The sequence below is a fragment of the Lagopus leucura genome, unplaced genomic scaffold (genome assembly GCF_019238085.1).
Source record: "Lagopus leucura isolate 7727_CA_CO unplaced genomic scaffold, USGS_WTPT01 Super-Scaffold_73, whole genome shotgun sequence".
In the NCBI taxonomy this organism is placed as follows: Eukaryota; Metazoa; Chordata; class Aves; order Galliformes; family Phasianidae; genus Lagopus; species Lagopus leucura.
Genome location: NW_024962252.1, coordinates 80413689 through 80427985, shown reverse-complemented (window position 1 = coordinate 80427985; position 14297 = coordinate 80413689). Strand labels below are relative to the sequence as shown.

The following is a 14297-nucleotide window of genomic DNA, read 5'->3' as shown; positions in this document are numbered from 1 at the left end:
TAAATAAGAGTTTTCCATAGACAAGTTGATAATAATTGAATAGATGTGTCTTACGTTACAATTTGCAATTGTAGTGTAAAGTGTATTGTAAAGTGCTTGCTGTAGGTGTAAGGTATTCTTGCTGTAGAAAATTGAGTTACCTGAATTAAATGCCTTATTGCATTTATTAATAAATCTAATCAGTTTGGTTTTGGTTTTGTTGAAGGAAAACAATGAAGACACAGATGTTTATTTTCTTCCACATAGTACATGCAACAACATAATTTCTGAAGTCTATTTAAGACTTCCAGATATCCAGAAAATATATTCAGTGTTGTGGAAACACAGAATTAGTGAAAAAAATTCTATAAACCTGTGCATATCAAGATGATGCTCTCTTTCAGGAATGCCTGTTACATGTTGCGGAAACATTTGGTGCAACTTGGATGTATTTTTTTGTCATGGATTTTAATAGCTAAATGTGCAAAAGTGGCTACTGCAAATATTTCAGGAGTTTTTCTGGTAAAAGTTACAGATATTAATTCAAAGGCTAGATTCAAGGGACAGATTCTGGCTTTTTGGAGCCCGAAGCACATTATGCCATAAGGATTCTGTGTTCTCCTCCAGCCCCCCTTCCTATTTCTTTCTTCACACACTCATGGAACTGCAGTGGAAAGAAGACTTTCCCCTGGGGGAAACATCACTGATCCCTTTTTCTTTACATACAGGGAATTTCTTGGAAAGCACACAGCTATTCTCCCCCATTCTTTGAAGGCTCTCATGATCTGGGACAATGAGGAATGACATTAAGCTGTTTGTATGTTAGCCTCTTCTATCTGGAACTGTTCCCCCAGAGTCACATTTACTGGCAACACCACAGTTCTTAAATTTCTGAAAAAGAAAACTCTTCTCTGTAAGGGAAAAAAGACAATGGCAGAACAAAACAATGTTCTGAACATGAAACAACAAGATTAAATTATTCTTATTTTCTAATCTGAGATTCTTTGTTTCTGTTGATTGTTGACCATGTCTGATTACTGATGTTTCCACATAACCTATCTCCAATTCTCACTGCAACTTTTTCTCTCTTCCAAAGAAAGAAATATTGTTAGAGCAATAAGTGACTTTTTGACAAATGCATTCTCTATTATTTAGAGCAAAATTTTACTCTATCAGGTATTTTCAAAAGTCATTGTGTGTTCATGGCAACTATTGCACTGGAAAGCTGGGTATTTGTCTGATCAAGAGCTGTCTCTTGGTCGTACGGTTAGGATTAAAGTCATAATATTCAGGCTACTGACAGTGGTCTTCAGATGCATTAGAGATTGGGAATAGCTGGTGTAGACTTGCAGTAAATACTAGTTGCCAAAAGTGGCTTCATCATGAGACAAAAGCAATGAGCAAACTGCTGAAATGAAGCACAGTGCAATTGTAGGAAAAAATGATGCACAGGTGTTTTTGCTAGTAGTTCCAATGAGAGCATAGACATATCAGATAAAGAGAGATGCCATATGTACAGTACTACAAATAAATCAACAGTGCTGGCTGTGAAAAACGCGTCAGCATCAAAACAGGAATTTGCCCAATAGTTGACTAGCAGCAGTAGTTCATGCACTAGAAACTACAGTTTTAAATGAAACAGATCCAGTACTTGAAAGGAACTTATAAGCAGGAGGACCAGTTTTTTACATGACCTAACAGTGACAGGACAAGGAGTAATGGAATTTGGCATTGAACAAAAAGAGTGGAGATTTAAGTTAGATGTTTGGGAGAAATTCTTTACTCAGAGGGCGGTGAGGCCCTGGCACAGCTGCCCAGAGCAGCTGTGGTGCCCCATCCTTGCAGGTGCTCAGGGCCAGGTTGGATGGGGCCCTGGCCCTTGGGGGTGGGCAGACCTGCCCATAAAAGGGAATTGGGGCTGGGTGGGCTTTATGGTCACCTCTTCCAAACCTCTTCCAAACCGTTCTGTGAGATCCTGTATTGGAACTGTTAGGCTAAGGTCTGAACCAGTGATTGAGCACCTGGGAAAGGGGCATAGCCAGCCCTGGGAACACAGGTGGAAACAATTCATCTGTTCCCCAGCAGGGGTGGAGTCAGGCCCTAGCTCCCCTCACCTCATTTAGGGGCTGGCCTGGGATGGAAGGTGTTCTCCTTGGTGATCTCTCGGGAGTTTTTGGTGAGCCTTGGTCCTCAGAAGGAGGTAAGCAATTCCTTCTTTATTTTCTGGATTGTGACCTTTACCTTTCCTAGGTAACTTAAGACTGATTAAAAGCAGCTATATCTGCTACTGCCTTTCCCTATGGATATGTGGTAAAGCTGTGAGTTCTTCAGGAAGCGTCAGATGCAAAGGCAAATGGTTTTCAGACAAAAAATGTTAGAGAGAGAACAGATTACAAAATCACAAGGTGTAATGGCTAAAGCGGTGGAAAGTTGAGAGAAGGCAAACTGTGAAAAGATAGGCGGAACCCTATTAAAGCAAGCAGTTGAGCGTGGTCCAATCTGAAGATTGCTGTTGTCCATGAGAATACCATCAGGCTGAGCAGAGTGGGAGTGCTTGCCTTCTGGTATCTTCTCTGTATTGTCAGACCTTGGTCAGTGTTTACTGACAACTGAAAATTTCTAGAAAGCATGCAGTAATTACAGTGTATTATCATCATATGTAACTCTGATACACAGATTATCATAAAAATCTTCTTAAGCAATTGCTTGTTTTTCCTTGAGTGTTGCTGTGCATGACTTCATTTGTGTGTGAACTTCAGTTGGTCACAATAACACCTTATAAAGTAGTTTTAACAAGACAGAAATGCTAAAGTGAAGTTTGGATTTGGTTTCAGAGATCAATCCTTTAGGAGACTACAGTAAATTCTTCCCCTGATTGATGCCTAGTTCTCTGAATAAGTTTAGTTTTCCATGGGTAACATTTTTTTCTTTGTGCAATTTAATTGCTTTACAAGAAAAGACCAGGATAGCGCTATATAGCTATAGTGGCTTTGCCTAGCTTTTGGAAAATGTATGGTTTTACAGTTAAGCAACATGGATGCTCTAATGTGTCACATATTTGGGTTTGTTAAATCCATTAGCAAGCAATAAAAGCTCTGCCATTCAATCTTTCTTGTTATTTATATATTATTTTGATCCCACCCTTTCACCCTCAGCTTTGATTTTTCTTTCACTTTTGCCAGTTAATTTATAACCGTGAAATAGAAACTGTACCACTCCTGCTTCACAGCTCAGCAGACAGGTGATTGAGAACCACCACACTGGGCTATGGCTGCTCAGCCTCTACTGCCCGTACCTGTTTCATAACTGAGCCTGGGTTTCTCTATCACACCTTTAAAGTTTCCCTAAATGAATTCCATCCGATAAGGCCTGTCTCTTAAGATGGATGTAAGTACGACAGGTTTCCTGTAGTTCTCTGTTTTAAGCAATCTAAGCGCAACTGTCTTTCACAATATCCTTTTTTGACCCTATATACTTGTATGCTCTCCAGCCCAATGTAATCTATCAAATGCTAGCAGAGTCTGGGGATCCCAACTGATTCGATAAAATACCAGTGTATTTTTCAGGCCCAAATCTATTTTTTTAATGAAATAATAAAGAGAATGCTGAAACGGAATAGATTGTGTACACAGTCCAAAAGCACATGTATGAAAAACAATGCTCCTTAGCTGAAAGTATGCGTAATTCCCTCTCTCTCTAGACTCTGACTAATCCTGGACAGGATTGCACAAGAAACCCTCACATATAGTGTTTAATTTTATGAGCTCAGAGCGTGTGTATCCTCTCTTAAAAGGCAAGAAAGGGAAAGGACCTCAGCCTGTTAGTCACCATGGCGGTTAGGATATGTGCTAGTTGTGGATGAGAAAGAGTAACCTGTGACGCTTGCTCGCTGTGGACGTGCTAGCCATTGGGCTGGTTATGGGGAAAGGCACTCTTTGGCACAGCCTGTTGGTATTAAGGGTGAACTTACTTTGAATCCTCCCTGAAATGAAGCAGGCATCTAGCAAAATCTCCTTTGTTCTGAGCAGATGCCATTCGCATTGATGTTGAGGAGAAAAACTCAGAGAAATACTAGTCATGGGTATGTTATTGAATCTGAAATTTTACCAAAAAAAGGTAGAAGATCAAATTTGATTCAGATAAAATGTGTATGTGAATAACATGTCACAAGTTTCTCTATGCCTGAAGTAAATACAATTTCTACACAAAGCAGAACACAGATGGAGAAGTACTGTTTTACTTTTGTCTGTGAGACAGTAGTTTATAGTTGTGGTCAGTGTGCTGTTGTTGTCAACACAGTACTGATTCAGAAAAGGCTGTAGGCAACAAGTGAAATGAATATTTTACAACTAAGGTTTTCTCAGTGTGCGTTCATTAAAAATTTGTTGAGGGTAACATTTGCTGTTTTTTTTTTTTTTTTTTTCTTCAGGACAGAGTATCTTTTACTAGATCAAAACCATGTCTTTCATCTCAAAAGAATGCACTCATAGGAAAAATAGGGAACTTCAATTAATGAAGTGTTTGAACGCCTCTGTCAGGCAAAAGAAAAATTCCCAGCAGAGTTTGAAGTGATCCAGGGAATGCCCCTAGGACTTCCTGTATTATGGAAGTGGATTCATAAAAAGCCTCCTATGTGTGTGGCTCAGAACTAGTAGACCAAGTAGCCAAACTGTGGAGAGTTATGGTTCCACTGTCTGTGGAAATGGAATAAGTTTATGTGTGCGCCTTTAATTGTGAGTGGTGGTGGGGGATGTCTTTGTCTTGCTTAGAACTGCATGGAAGAGCTGAACTGGGTCTTCTAGGCATTCCTTTGAGCCACCCCAGTGTTCCTCTGAGGAGCCGAGGCCCGTTGGGCAAATTGCCTCACTGGGCATCAGTTCAGGAGTGCTGCTGGAGCAGGGCCTGAGGCTGAGCCCCACTGCACTCAGCTGCAGAGAAGAGCTGGGTTTTACTGCTGATTTTTTGCTGGCCTTGCAGAAATGTCACCTCATGTCCCCTTCCCAGTGTGCTTAGTGGGACTCGCAGCCCAGGACGTGAGGGAACTCAACTCCCCCTTGGAGCCAATTCAGGATTTGGGGCTGTTGCTTTTCAGGTTACAGGGAGTTCAATTAGAGTTTACTGCAGGCTGCTGACAAATTGGCAGCCGTTATCTTGATGATCTGTTTGTGAGTATCCTACTGAGAGTTTAATTTTATTTCATTTGCCTGTTGGTATTTGCTGTCCCAGGCGCAGGGCATCATATTGCACGCTGTGTGTATGATGTTATGGCTACTCATCAAGTATGTAAATGGAGATAATTTGCATCTCTCAAATCTCTAGCTATGAGGACTCATTTTTAATGCTATGCATCCCTCAGTATCTGAAGCCCTTGCTTCTGTTTTCAAATCTCAAATTTTATCTAAAAGTAGTACTGGAACTGATTAACTGTAAAAATCTGTTTTTGCTATTGAAAGCACTGTCCCTAAACATAGCAGATAAATGATTGCCAGTGGCTGATTCAGGCAACACCACAGCTTTCTCAGTCTTTGTAGTTACTATTATGAATGCTATAATTTAGTTATCAAGACTGGTAGTTTCTTCTCACAGAAGAATCTTTATTACAAGGTTGACTTGCCTAACACCTTTCTATTAGTAACAGAAACAAATAAGAGTTGATTGTTCAGCTGCTGTCATTTAAAAAGACTAAATCAACCTGCCACAAAAAAAATAATTCCCCCTGGTAACTTTATCCATTTGCCCTTGGTGGTGACACTGTGGATACCACCCTGGTTGAACTATATATTAGTTCCTGGAGCAGCGCTTTGAAATATATAGGTCTGTACAACGTTGTAATTGAAAAAAATTGAATAGCCATGCATGGTTCAATAATCTAAAATGAAAGCAAAGGTTCAGTTCTAATTGCTTTCCACAATTTAATGCCATTTTGCTGCATTTTCCAAATGGGTATATTCTGCTCTTCTAGATTTATCTATTATGCTATTTGGCAGTGCTGGCTCTGTATTAGTAGCATGGAGTTTAAATTTTTTTGAAAGGAGGCACGGAGTTTTTATTTTATGTTTGGGCCACATTTTTAAAAGCCTTATCTAATCAACTGTACCGGTCTGGGTGCTCGCTCTTCCATTGAGGAGGGCCCTTAGAAGGGGTTTGTAACCTGTGTGTTGAGTTAAGGGCAGAAATTTAGTTTTATCCATTAAATTAGTCTTTCTTCTATTATGTCTTGAAGGGAATCGAGTCTCTAAATTTTCTTTGGATTGAGGGAATGTTAAAAGCTGATGTGAAATACGTGCTTTTAAAAATGAATACACTTTTTTTAACAACCTTTCGCATTGACTTTTATTTTAAATGCAGTACTTCTAGTTATTTTTCTGGTTATTAAACACTGTACATTGACTATCTATGGACAGAAACTATTGAAATCTATGGAGAAATGGCTCTGAACAGCGATGGCTTAAAATGGAACTTCAGCTTCAACTTAAAATTGCTTTTGTTTTGAAACTGTTGATGTTATTTTGATGTCACATTTCACTTTTGGACTATTCCTCACATAAATCCTACATATGGCTGTACTTGAGACTACTTTGTTTAAAAAAAAACAAAAACAAAAACACACCACAATAAAAAGCTGTTTATATAAAAATCTGATATAGTTTTAATAGCTATGAATACCATAGTCTAAATTACCATGGTTATTTTCAAAGAAAATTATATCACTGCTGATTGGGATGATAATAAAAGTTAGTTTACATGTATTTAAAAAATATGTATTTCAAGTCTTTTTTTTTTTTTCTCCAGACTAAGTAGAGGATTCTTTTGATTGCTGGGTTTTTGCATCTGGTTGGTTTAAAGTTTCTGTGTTGTTTTTATAATGATATGGGTGAAATAAAGAGTGAAATGCAGGGATTTAAAGCAGGCTACACCAATAAGGTCAAATTGTTAAGAAGCTTAGGAAAAACACTTGCAATGTTTTGAAGGTCTGTAGATGTATATACACAAAGGGCATGAATATAAATACAATTATATGTTTTATGTGTGCCAAAATGTATACTAGTAAATATTACAGTGCTTTTGGGAGGCTTACTGGAAACATAATCCAAGATGAGGGAAGTGTAAGGGAATAAGCATATTGTCAGACGTTCATGACGTGAATTGTACAATGGAACAAAGTGAACAGCAAAGAGAAGCAGCTTCCACACTTATGGTGGGAAGAAATGATGAAGGAAAAATTGCTGACAGTTAAAAGAAAGATGAGATTGAAGCTGTTTGGGTGTTACTTGGTGGAACTGTGAAATGTTGTTTATTCTTAAACAGGAGCAGGCATTAGAAAGCCTGTAGGAGATGTGGTGTTCACTCTGGAACTTCTAGATGTTGGAGTCTATTTTGTAGATAAGTCAGACTCCAGGTGGTTCTAAATATAATTCTTGAAGTATCCTTACATTCAGTATATTTGTATACCAGTGACACTTCCTTTTCTTATTTGAGAATAAAATAGATAATAGTCCTGGTACGCAAAATGATTTCTGATTGTCTATTAGTACCTTGTAATGCTGTTTTATGAGAGATGTTTTTCTTTTCAATCAAGGCAGCACACTGTAATTTTGGTAAGTTCTTCAAACAGTTTAGAACTCAGATCTTGGCTAACCACTGCTCAGGGGCAATCAGTGTTTTGCAGAGGGTGGTATATTATTCACTAAATGTTGTTTTATTGTTAATGAGGAAATACTGGATTGGAACTCAATAATAAAACAGAATGAGAGAGTTAACTCCTACAGCTTCGTAGCTACTGGTCTGTTGTAGGGACATTATTAACAATGGCTTACTTGTTATTTTAGCTGCAAGTATTAAGTACAAAAGAACTTTATGAAGGTCCCAGACACAGACTGGCATTTAGACTGACTGTCCTTTTCCAAAGCAGCTCTTGTATTAAATGAACCCACTATTAAAACATGGTAGTTTTAATTAAATGTTTATGGTCTCTAATCAGGAAAATGGCACTAGCCTGCTAGCCAAGGAAAACATGGTAATTCCAAACGGTGCCTGGCTATTAGTGCTGGATTGTCTGTTGAAGTATTTGATCAAAGGCATGGAGAGTTTGATGTTGTTCTACAGTAGGGCTAGCCTAAGGTATTCAGAAGTGTGTGTACGCAGGGGTTTATAGCAATTACAACTCTAAGTACCTGAAATCCTTTAGGATGTACAAAAGTACTGGCCTAGCTCTTCCTTGTGTGTGACTGCCCCACTGTAGAAGCACTTGAACTAGCGTTATTTATGGCATGTGGGAAAACGAGTAAGTGTGTAAAATGCATTTGCCTAACAGTGTCCAACTACACGTTACTCTGAAGGTGTACCCAGGTCATCTATCTCACCAGATGGGCTAATTCTTTCTTTTATGTTATTGCCTATCTCTAGAAGGCGATGGAGCTGTTTGTGCTGGAAGTCCCCATGTTGCATGCTCATCTAATACCAGAGTCCTTGCTTCCCCTGAAATCCCTGACAGCTGCTGTTGAGTTCAGGGGGATGAGGATGAAGTCATACATGACAAGTATGAAAAAGTCATTCTAGACTTCTGAGTTTTAAAGAAATGCAGTTACCTTATGGGTATGGGTTGTTATTTCTGAAATAAAAATCCAAAACAAACAAAAATGCTCCAGAAAATGGTGATGGTAGTGGAGGGGGATTGGGTTACCCAGAAAGCATGTGGTACACTTTTAATTAATTAGACCGTTTCAAATTCCTCAGTATTTTTCATTTTCTAGACTAATTACCACATTATGTATTTAACGGGTCTCTTTGTTGTAACTCATTTGCTTTCAGGTCCAGATTTAATTTTTCACTGTATTCTGATTCTCCACTATCATATCCTGTTGCTGTGCATTTTACCTCTCTCTACAGATGCTTACTTGACAGAAAGTTTCCGTTGACTCCAGAGAATGGATGGCATAAATAGCTTTTATGGTTCTTACATGGGCTACTTGCAAAATGGAATTGATTTAAAGGTCAAAAATCATTTCTGTTTCAGGGTCTGAACTGCCCCATCAAAGTGGTATTGTGACAAGTGTGTGCAAATCTTTTCAAGGGACTGGTAACAAATCTTTTAAAATGCAAACATTGGGTTTTTGGTGATTCCCAAAGAGACATTTCAATTTATGGATACAAACAAGTTCCCTCTTACACTAGTGTCAGTAGTAACTCTAAGAGTAATGAGGTTTCTGTCATTTGAGTTACAATATAGATTGAGATCCATAGTATTTAAGCTGTGTTCTGAATTCTGGCTCTGTGTTGTTCAAAATAGTTTTTAAAAATTTTCAAAATAGTGTTCAAAACATAGACCCAGAATAGTTTTAGTTTTGAAACCAATAGCATTATTGGTATAATCAGCAAAGGGGTGAATCAGTACAGAATGTGCAAGTAACTGGAGCATATCTGGGTCTTAGAACATCAGCATGACTGATCAGGACCTGCTAAGCGTAAATAATTCCAGGTGTTTTTTGCATGTAGTAGATGACATGGAAGATGTAGCAGCTGTATGTCTGTCTGTCAGAAAGTCATAGAAGGATAATGATGTCTCAAAGGTGATGATATTTATTTACAGGGATAGCATGACCAGGGTTTGGAAGAAACCATGAGCATACTCAGCAGCTTTTGCTATCATGTTGTTTAGCCACTCTACTTACGAAGGTAGATCTGCCCCTTACCATTTAAAATACATCTCCCATGAATAATTATTAGCTACTGCATGTTCATTGTCTGCATTAAATCCCAATGAAGACAACATGATTGCAACTTCTATTGCCGTCTAGGTAAGACCTACATTGGGCCTCCTCTCTGTGACTTTTTTTCTGTGAAGAAAGCAAAGGCTCAGTGTGAATAACCTGTGTCTCTCCGTTCACTGGAGAGTAGAGAGAGATAACTTATGTCTGTCTGCAGCATCGTTAGTGAACTGAGCACCTGAATTAAGCATCAGGGACTTGAATAGAAAATTGTTTCCACCTTTCCTATATGCATTCTTAAAAACAGAGCTTCTTTTGGAATGCAGTAGGTCAGTTTGACTCACTTTTTTTATTTAGTTAGGCAACTTCTTGGCAAAATGTCATCAAGTGAGACCTGTCTCATTAACAAATTATTCGCATTCTTTGGTGAAGTTCAGATGTGGTTTGTGTGGATTTAGAAATGGGCTTTACATGTGAGTTTGAGGGATGTTTCTATCAAATTCTTGTCACAATGTCACAGAATGGCTGGGGTCAGCAGGGAGCTCTGGAGGCTGTCCGATCCAACCCCTGCAGGTGCACTGGTTTCATGCAGTTTGCTCAGGCTCATGTCCAGGTGGCTTTTGAAGATCTCCAAGGCAGGGACCCCAGAGCTTCTGGGCAGCTTGTGGTAGTGCTTCATCACTCTCACAGCACAGAAGTGCTTCCTGATGGTTGGAGGGAACCTTCTGTGTTCCAGTTTATGCCCATTGCCTCTTGGCCTGGCACTGAGCACCACTGGAAGGAGCCTGGATCTATTATCTTCATAGACATTGACGTGATTCCCCTGAATTTTCCATTCTCCAGGCTGATGAGCAGTCTGAACACCAAATTCTGTCACCACTGGAGAAGGAGCTATTTCATTTTCTCTTATAGCTTTTTCTGGACAACTTGAGGAGCTGTACACATAAGCTTTTCTGAGTCTTTTTGGTCTGCTCTTACACATCTGTACTACAGTACTGCTCTTAGCTGATTGCCTGTACCCTGGAAGCTTCTTATCTTCTGCCCATCCATTCTCACAAAAGATTCAGAGTTGGTCTGAGATGGACAGCATGTTTTCATGTCCCTTAATATATCTTAAGGTGCCAGTTCTAATCTTCTTGTAACTCTGTTTAGTGTTCCTGCTTCAAATTTAAACCTACTTTGTTGTAATTACAGTGGTATAGAGAAATATGTGAGCAAGTAAACAGGCAAAGCATTGTAATTTATGTGCTGAAGCATGGCTGTCATCCCTCCAATTCACCTGCTCTAACAGCTCTGGTCGTTCTCAGCTATCACATATGGCTCTTGCTGCTTTGCCAGCAGTGTTGGTCTCCCCTCATAATGTCCCTGTTCTGTTGCTGTTTTGGCAGGCCCCTAGCATTTTCCTGAGGAAGGAACACATACATGGGAGGAGGAACAATGAACTGAAAAGTTTAAGCTACTTAAAAATAAGGTTCGCTGCTGCCTCCCCCACCATTCATTGCTGTGAGTAAAGCTTCAGTGCTAACGTGTACAACAATTGCAGCGCAAGGTTGTCAGTTCTCATTACTGAGAAACTGAGCAAGTGGATTGCATTACCTCTTCAAACAGTCTTCTGAAATCAGGCTGTCGAGCAGAACAAGGCACTCGTGCAGCCACAGACTTTCACATGGTTTGAATTGAAGCAGTTGTCTTCCCTATACTCTCCCAGCAGCACCAAGCAGTGCCAGAGTTGATGCACTATCACCCGGGAGGTACTGAGCTGAAATGCGGAATAATCAGGTTTCATCATTATCTGTGAAAGTGTAGGACTGAATACAAGTTTTAAGTGAAATGTTCAGTTAAGAATAAGCCTCCCAAGAAGTAAAATATAAAAAAGCCTATAGCATGCACTGGAAATCGTTGCTTTTGACTGAAGCCTTGTCAGCTGTAAGAGTGCAGTGGGTATAAGAAGTCCATTGTTTGGATTGTAGTCTTAACTTACATATGAAAGTGTAATGGGAGGTGCTGCTGTCTCTGCATGTGGGAGAGTCATTGCAGGGGTATCTAGATGCTCTGGAGAATTGGACAGTCAACAACAGCATAATGTGCAACATAGGAAAATGCTGGGTACTGCATCTGGGACAGAGTAGTGTCTTCAGTAATGTGTATTAACTTTTGATTAGCCATGCCTGACATTGTCAGGCAGTTGGACTTCGTGGTCTTTGAAGACTCTTTCCATCTGAACTATTCTGTTCTATTTCTTTATTTATTGAGTGGAGACAGGACAAGGGGAAATGGCCAGAAACTGGAGCATAGGAAGTTCCGCACAAACATGCGCAAGAACTTCTTTACAGTGAGGGTGACGGAGCACTGGAACAGGCTGCCCAGGGAGGTGGTGGAGTCTCCTTCTCTGGAGATGTTCAAGACCTGCCTGGATGCCTACCTGTGCTACCTGGTGTAGGGAACCTGCTTTGGCAGGGGGGTTGGACTCGATGATCTCAGGAGGTCCCTTCCAACCCCTACAATTCTGTAATTCTGTGATTTACATTGTTCACATGACCCAGCTTTTTCTGTGTTAAGTTGGAATCACGTACCAAAATATGGTATGCACGACCCAAAGACAAGGCTGTTTATCACTAGTTTTTATGATGTGTGGACATCTTGTTTCTGTGAGACTGCTGTGGTCAGTGGCACTGATCTCTCTGCTGTTTTCTCTTGGCCTTTTGCTTAGGGGTTGCGCAGAGCCTGAAACATTTCAAAAGGAAGTTTAACACTATGAAGCTATAATTCGTCATCAAAATAAATGAGGAAAAAAACCTCTGTGTATAAAACATCATGTTAGTGTTAATGCTAGCTTCCTATTTCCATTAGCATCTTCTTTGCCAGCTTGGAGAGAGACCAGTATCTTCTCCAGTGATAGTGGCAAGAGGGGCTGGATATAGAATTTGACCATGCATGAGTTTAGAAAAACTCAGATACTTTTATGTAGAAATAGTTCTTGCTTTAAGTGAAAATAAGAAGCTGAGAACGGAATAAGAAATCATTCTGTTGTTCTAGAATTACAAAGACTTCTTTATTAAGCCATGATTTAAAAAAAAAAAAAAAAACCAAACAAGCAAACACCCTCCGAAAGCCCCAGTCAATGAAGAAATCCCTTTTCATCATAGAGGAATTACTCTTGTGAAGCGTGATGCTGCAGTTTCTTATTGATTCACTTTTGTATGTATCTACTCGTGTCTGGGAGGTTATGGTGTAGAATAGAGTTCTACATTCATTACTGAAGTCCAGGACTTGTTTCTTTGTGTGCTGCCTCCTCTCAATTGTCACTTTCAATCAATAATGCTGTGAGCAAATTGCTTCAAGCACATGTTCCTCCTTCAAAAAGATACATGTTGTTATTTTGACAGACAAACTAGAACCAGAGTAGTTTAATCTGATCCATGTATTTATTCATTTTCAGCAGGTCAGATTGTAATAGCAACAACAAAATAAACATGTAAAATTATTAGAGAGACAACTTCAGTGGAAGTAAAGGAGAATCAGAAGGCTGGGAAATCAATTTTATAAATCCATCATGGTACACATGTGCTCTTGCACATGAATTTTAGTTTATTTTTAAATATAAAGAAAATGAGGGGAATAAGGGTAACTTTTCCTTTTGTCTATCTTCTGATTTACTGCAATGCAATTTACAGCAGATAGGCAGTGCCACTGTAGGCACTATAGACAACAACTTGAAACAGATAATAAAAATTCTCAGTTTATTAGATTTGTTCTTCTGTGATTAAAAACATATCTTAACAGCAGACATCTGTTGGACAACTTACGTGGTTCCTTATTGTCTTGGTATGTGAGAAAATACTGCAGGCTGTATTGCTTAGCCTTGTTAGACACTGATACTTTGTGGATGCACAGGAAATTAAGCATATGCTCTCTGGTGGAGTTGTAATAATGTGGAAGTTTGGTGTAATCTGCTGAAATGAAAGAGTGCTGTTCCGTGTGCCATACCCTATGAAAAGGAAAAGGAGGAATGATAGAATCCCTCTTTCCTTTCCTGATTTCATGCAACGTATCTGATTGGCTGTGAATCAAGTTTGACAGAAAAAATGTGTGTGAGATAAGCAGCATGTTAACATCAAAATAACTTTGCAACTACTCCTCTGAAGCCCTGTACTATGGCTGTTTCGTAAAGAGCAGCATTGCGGAGGAGAGCACTGCATTCCCTGTTTTTCACAAAAGAAGTTGGATTAATTTTTTTTCTTCAGTAATCACTCTTTCTTTGGACTTGCTCAAATGGGGTGTCTCTTTCCTTAGTATGAGTGGGTTTCTTCTCATGAGCACAGCTGACCACATTTTTGAAGAGTGACTGCTTTGAAGTCAAAATAGCACTGTGGGCTGCTGACATGCAGCGTAATCAAGGCTATGCTTTCAAAGCAAGAGAGACCTTGTTATATCAAGGTGTTTCAGAGATATCCAGGACCCGTTCTGTGTTTTGCAAGTAAATGTGCAGCAATACTCGTAAAAAAAAACCACTCAGGACATAGTATTTATTTACTTACGTATGATTCACTGAAAGTTTTTGTTCGACAAAGATGTCATTGCAGGTAAAAAGCTTCATGGGCCAGGGTTTTT

The 14297-nt window shown here is 39.3% G+C and overlaps 1 long non-coding RNA gene across 1 annotated transcript in view; it reads left to right on the top strand.

Annotated features, from left to right (window-relative positions):
* Positions 1 to 2134: 2134 nt before the first annotated feature.
* The window catches only part of LOC122182948, a 60662-nt gene continuing 48499 nt past the window's right edge, over positions 2135 to 14297 (top strand). The window contains exon 1 of the long non-coding RNA XR_006180045.1: positions 2135 to 2179. This is a non-coding gene — a long non-coding RNA (uncharacterized LOC122182948). The remainder of the gene's footprint in view (positions 2180 to 14297) is intronic.